Source organism: Dermacentor andersoni, chromosome 3 (assembly GCF_023375885.2).
Source record: "Dermacentor andersoni chromosome 3, qqDerAnde1_hic_scaffold, whole genome shotgun sequence".
Lineage (NCBI taxonomy): Eukaryota > Metazoa > Arthropoda > Arachnida > Ixodida > Ixodidae > Dermacentor > Dermacentor andersoni.
The window spans coordinates 22,540,503-22,546,502 of NC_092816.1; the positions used below are offsets into that span (position 1 = coordinate 22,540,503).

Below are 6,000 nucleotides of genomic sequence, written 5' to 3' on the forward strand. Positions count from 1 at the left end.
ACTACTTTCTGGCAAAAACACAAATCACTAGGCCAGCAACACAAGCGAGTCAGCATAACTATAGAACTATGTGTAAGCTTTGAGTTGGTGCTTGAAGCTACTCAAAAATTATTGGAGAACTATTTGTTTCACCACCATCATTATGTGAACTATATTCAATTTGGTGCTATCACAATTTGCTGTCTCATCAACTTCTGCTCCAAAAATCAATATTTCTCAACTTTTACACTGCACAATAACAAAAATAAAAAAAAAAAATTTCAAGTACAGTCTTTTCACTGTTTGGAAGTGCCATCAAAAAGCAATCCTAGTAACAGAAAAGGTGCCCAAAGCTCTCCGTCACCATTCAACATGACACACGTAATAACAGACAGGTGCTTGAAATATGCTTCACACTAATTGACAAACTGGGCATTGATAGATCTTATCTAGAACTGCACTGCTTTCCTATTGCCTCACTACTTTTATCACAATTCGTGCACCCATATCATACCAGCTGTCAGCTATTGAGTCTGTAGTGCCCTTCCTTACGTCCGGTTTTTGACCTCACGGCTTTATTAGTTCCAACGGTGCTGACATGCCTGAAGTGTCTGCAATCATCAAAACGTGGGTAAATTTTTAAACTAATATGACCATACATACATCCGGAGCATCAAAGCATATTAAGAGTTCCATGCTATTTTGATTTCTTCTTAACTCCAGTGTTCGGAGTTGCTACTACTATCTGCATGCTCCACGCTACTTTACTCACTTCCTTTATATAGGCAGGAGAGCTGCTACTGATATGAGATCCTTTTTACATCAATGGTAGCATGAATTAAGAATTGTAGTCAGACAGGTTGTCTAGCATTTCTAAGAATGGCTGAACATCTTGCTTAATATATGATTATGAAAGTAAAGTAGAACTGCACTTGAAAACTATTTAAATGTGTGCAATTACTAGTCATCTGCATGCATAAGTGCTTAATCTATTTACACTAATACAGCTGTAAGCCATTGACAAAAGAACTAACATTGCCAATTCTCAATCTTTCTGTAGTGACCTACCAATGCAAACAATAATTCTCATGGTTGCATGACATGGACTTTTACAATAACCACTTTACTTTTCTTCAATAAATAATGTATGTCACAAAGGCACTGTTGAGCACGCTTGATTGAGTCAACATAAATCAAACATTGCCAGACTAAGCATTGCTACGTCATTTTTACGTACCCTTGAATTTTATCTTGCTATATCCTACAGATTGGACATAATGAATGCACTCAACAACCACAATGCCGATTTATTTCAAAGCCAGCCAAAATTGTCCATGCTAAAAGGACATAAAATTTGTAAAGCTTTGCAAGGAAAAAATCATGTCTGCCAGGAGAGTTCACACTTCCAGGATTGGACTTTTAGGTGCAGTAGTTTCGTTATCACACATTTTGAAGAGTTCTTTTTCTTTCTTTCTTTTAAATCTCAGTGCATGCAAAACAAAGCTCACAAACCTGCTGCAATACATGGCTGGCATCACAGGGCTGTCTGACGTTGCTGCTTCAGTTCTGCTTTTTTAGTGCACTCGGTTGTTTTTCTTTAGAGAGGGACTCACTACAGGCTACAGTAGTGTAAATGTTCGTGCCTGTACAAGATCTGAAACTAACAGTGCCTGACACGGTATTTTGGACACATTATCCAGATGTTTATGGGTAAAAGACCAATGCTCAAGCGTGAGGCTACAAGAAGTGTGACTGCTTTAAAGGATGCCAAAATAATTGGCTGCTCTTGGCTACTCAGAAGCAACTTACCGCAATACGTTCCAAAGCAGTACTCTAAAGCAACAAGCACCGAGTTAGGCAGCCATCTGATCATTTGATGTTTTACTCTGGTTCCTAAGAACTGCGAACTCTTACCCGAATGCAAAGAGGCGCGATAAACTGCTACGGAGCACCACACACCCGTGTACACAGTTTGCAGTTCGTAACTGACATCGGAATTTCGCTGACACGGGCATTCAGTAAACTCACTTTGTCAACTCGATGACAGCATGTCAGAGGCGCTCAGCCATTGGTGGCAAGGACACGGTTGCGCTCATTGCCGGCGCCTCCGGCGCAGGACATTCCACAGCACGGGCAATTTTCCTGCACGCATCCGAGAGAGTGCGATTCGAACTCCGTGGGACTGCAACCTGACACCACGGAAACGCGGTACGCATTCTGCACGGCCGTGAACTTGCAGTGTGCATTGCGTTGGTAGGGCAGTGCGCAGACGCACGCAAGCGGGCGACGCGAAACACTCGCGTGAGTTCTACACTGAAAGCACCCGAGCCGAAGCGTCGACTGCCAGAAATGATTAACCACATAGGGCGTGTGGCCCGATCTCTTCAGCACACATACATCATGTCGCAGGCGGTGCAGCTATCAGTGCTTACTTTTCAAGGCGTGTGCTCGACCACACAACACTAACGGTTGTTTCACATGCACGCTTAACTCAGCATAGTCATAACTGAATATTAGGTTCTCACAATTAGGGGAGCGCGAGAACACAGAAATAAGCAAAATAGTTGAGAAGCACACACCGCTCTAGTCAACACAAGCGAAGCGTGAGGTTATCGATCCCTGCAAGAGTGTCACGAGCGTGTCACACACAATCTTACCATATTGACAGACTTTTGCAACTTTACGTATGATGAAAAAAGTTACGCAACAAACATTCTCAGAAGAAAAGTACACGACTGATGCGAAAGCCGCTCGGCAGCGCCTACTGCACGTCCTACGCGCGGATGATTGATACGAACGCGGAACGCTAAACAAGAGTTAGGCTTACAGACTGTGAATCAAATACTCACCGAGTTTGCAAAAGGGTGCCTAGATTTATAAAATCCCACATATGTCTAAATAACACCATAAATGTGACATTCTCACACTGTAGTGTCGACTTGATGTCACCCATAAAATTCTGCCATTGCACCTGGCAGCTATTTGTTTCCATTCTTTTGCTCTGCGGCAAGTCTCTTACCTGATCAGAGAGATGGCGCCACGGGCCCATGCGGTATTAAACCGTTTTTAACGTGGTTTTTAACCTAAGGACCGCGACTGACAACTGAACCGATTCATTCAGCAACCATAGCACACGCACTGAACTGGAACAAGAGGACTGTTCGATTAAAAACAAAGAGAGAAGCTCCACATCCCTGAAATGTTTTTCACTTTATTACTTTGAAAGCCCTGTTTTATTTTGGTATGCGTTTCCACGCTGGCTTGCTACTACGCAACCTACCGCTTTTGGTCTCAGTGAGGACCGGTCAGGACAAATTGACGGAGTCCACGCTTCCTGAACACACATCTTCCACATCATTATTTTGTCCCTGAACAGCGATATCAACACGTGAAGCCGTGGCATTGGCCATGCAGTGCTGCACGAGCGCGATTTGCACGGAAAATGCAACGCCTGGCGCCATCTCTTGGTTGAGTTGTAAAATGTTTTCTTCAGTAAAATTTTTTGCCTGGCGTTTGCGTTGGAATGGTTGGGATGAAAATAGCAAGATTATAAAAGCCGGAAAATTCTTACCACATAATAAATTAGTAATGCTAGTGCGTTTGCTTACAGGACTGCAAAAAGTAATAAATTGTTGTTGTTACTTTCTTTTTATTTTACATTGTCCTTCAGGTTTTACAGATTCACACGCTGCACTTCAGTTCGTCGCAGGTTTTAGTCTTCGCGTCGGCGTAAACATGACAAAATGGTAGGCGTACAGTGCATGCGTGCAGTGTATGAAATATGGCATAGTCGTTTCGGTCGTGTAGTCGTCTGGCTAATCTGTCATCAGGTCCTTTGCCCACCGTCTGTGCTGCATAACTGCGCTGCAATGCCGATCTACATGTGTTTCACGTGGTTACACGTCGGAAACGCCGTGGTGCGTACTTCGTGCATTGTAGCCTACGTAGCCATTTAAGCCTGCTAAAACACAAGACAGAACAGAAATATAAATTACCAGCTCGCCCAAATTCACTCCCCGCGTAGCTGATTCTCTAAAACAGATGGTCATAATGTGTACACTACAAAACGAGATCTCAAATCTTAATTAGAAACCAGAAATGCTCAGGCTTTTTTTTTTTTTTTCGCTGTGGCCAACACGTCGGCGTGGTTTCGCGTGGCATCGTGGCCCGAAATGAATTCAGCAGGACGCTCGCTTTAATCGGTAATCGTATGTTCGTGAAGTACATTCCTACTGAAGTGAGTGGAGGGTCGTCGCGTATCGTAGAATGAGCGCGCCAACAGCTAGCGGCGCTATGCAAGAACAAATAAATAGAAATTAGGAAAACCCAATTCTGCCGCTCTGTACTCGATTACTACTATGCGCAACACTACTGCAACCCTAAGCTAACCCCCAGAACTGTACGCAATGGCAGTGCGAGGACAACGACGGCATGATGAAGACGGTACACAGTGACGACTGTGGCGACTTGGTTGCAGTGGTATCCGTATCCGATGCTAAATAACTTAAAATAAACGATGCATAAATCACACCACAACGACCCATGTCACAGCGTTGACTGAAGGAACAGCTAAACTCAGGGTGTCTACCAACCGGGAAAACTTGGAATTCTTGGGGATTTTGAGTAGTCTGGAAGAACTCGGGGGAATTTGTGCCTCTATCAGCGAAAATTAGCTGTAATTTTATTGAAAGGGTCGAAAGCCGCGCTAATGCTGGCTCGAGTAACAGAGTGCACTTTGCGATAAAAAACTTAAGTTCCTTAGAAGTTAAGCAGTTTGGCCTGTGTCCTCCATGTTATGGTTTCTTTTATTTTGTTTAATGTCATTGACGCATGCGCAGCAGTAGTTGACCGACGATGACTCGCCTTCCCCTCCCCTTCTTTCACTCTCTTTATGCCTGTTGCAAACTGTATATATTTGCGCAGGCTCCAATAAAGGTGTTGTTGGCAGTCAGCGCTCGTCCTGTGTCCTCCCTTGTCCGTGTTTTTTGGCGCTGTTTTGAATATGAATGATCCGTACCAACTAGCTCGCACCCAAACCCTTCTGAGTTAACAGAGAGGAATCGTAACGAATCGTCTTTGACACCGTGTCGTCGGTTGGAGGAGTTGCCCGGGTACAATGACCGATTTTCCGGATGCCCGGTAATACGGATGGCTTCACGCCAATAATCTCCCTCCAGCATTCACCTCCAAAGACAGATTACTTACATACCACGACATTTGCGGGCATTACCGCCTAGGTCGCCTAACCCTCGCTCATTTAATGATTCGGTCGTCACGCATACACGAGGTACTATGGCGTAAACTACAGACTCGCACTTTTCTATCTCCTGGTCATAATGTGTACACTACAAAACGAGATCTCAAATCTTGATTAGAAACCAGAAATGCTCAGGCTTTTTTTTTTTTTTTTTCGCTGTGACCAACACGTCGGCGTGGCTTCGCGTGGCATCGTGGCGTCACAAAATTCACCCGGGAATATACCCTACTTCAGCCCGCAAGTTTTGTCCTGCTAGCAGAGCGGACCTTAGCCACATTATGTGGCAATGCAAGAACCACTCCCCTCTCCCTAACCTTTGTAGAGTTTTAAGTAGTAGGGAGCTGTGGGAGGCTGCCATGCGCAGCTACAACCTCGAGCTTCAGGAAGCTATCCTGAGGTGGGCTGAGGTGGTAGAGGAGGCCTACCGCGAGTAGGATAACCTCCCTCGCCTTCTTCTCGCCGCCCCTTTCCCTTTAAGATGAGATGAATAAAGTTGTGTGTGTCTCTCGCGCGCTGCACCACCATGTACCCCATAGAGTCAATGTATAAGAACTTCTGAAATTTCGGACGCAAGAACCTTTCGCCGTCTGATTTTCCGGACTTTTTGCCTTCATCGCAGATCCGAAACGACATTAATCAAAGCCACCACCACCACCATTTTTATTGTCTCGCCGCCTCGAACCGGCGCTCTCGCACGCAAACCCGCTGGCAGCCTTAGCCACTACCGCGGCAACGCTAGGCCTAGCTGCTTTGACGTTCGCTAC

The 6,000-nt window shown here is 44.9% G+C and overlaps 1 protein-coding gene across 3 annotated transcripts in view; it reads right to left on the reverse strand.

Moving 5' to 3' along the window:
* LOC126519011 (tyrosine-protein kinase CSK-like) overlaps positions 1-2,960 on the reverse strand; it is a 44,472-nt gene extending 41,512 nt beyond the window's left edge. The window contains exons 1-2 of one of the 3 annotated variants that reach the window (XM_050168623.3): positions 2,829-2,960; positions 2,008-2,121 (exon numbers count right to left, since the gene is read on the reverse strand). The gene's annotated coding sequence lies outside the window, so the exon portion shown is untranslated. Of the gene's footprint in view, positions 1-2,007; positions 2,122-2,558; positions 2,793-2,828 lie in introns of those variants that run through there. The other 2 variants (XM_055065404.2, XM_050168631.3) reach the window with 2 other exon arrangements.
* Positions 2,961-6,000: the final 3,040 nt, after the last annotated feature.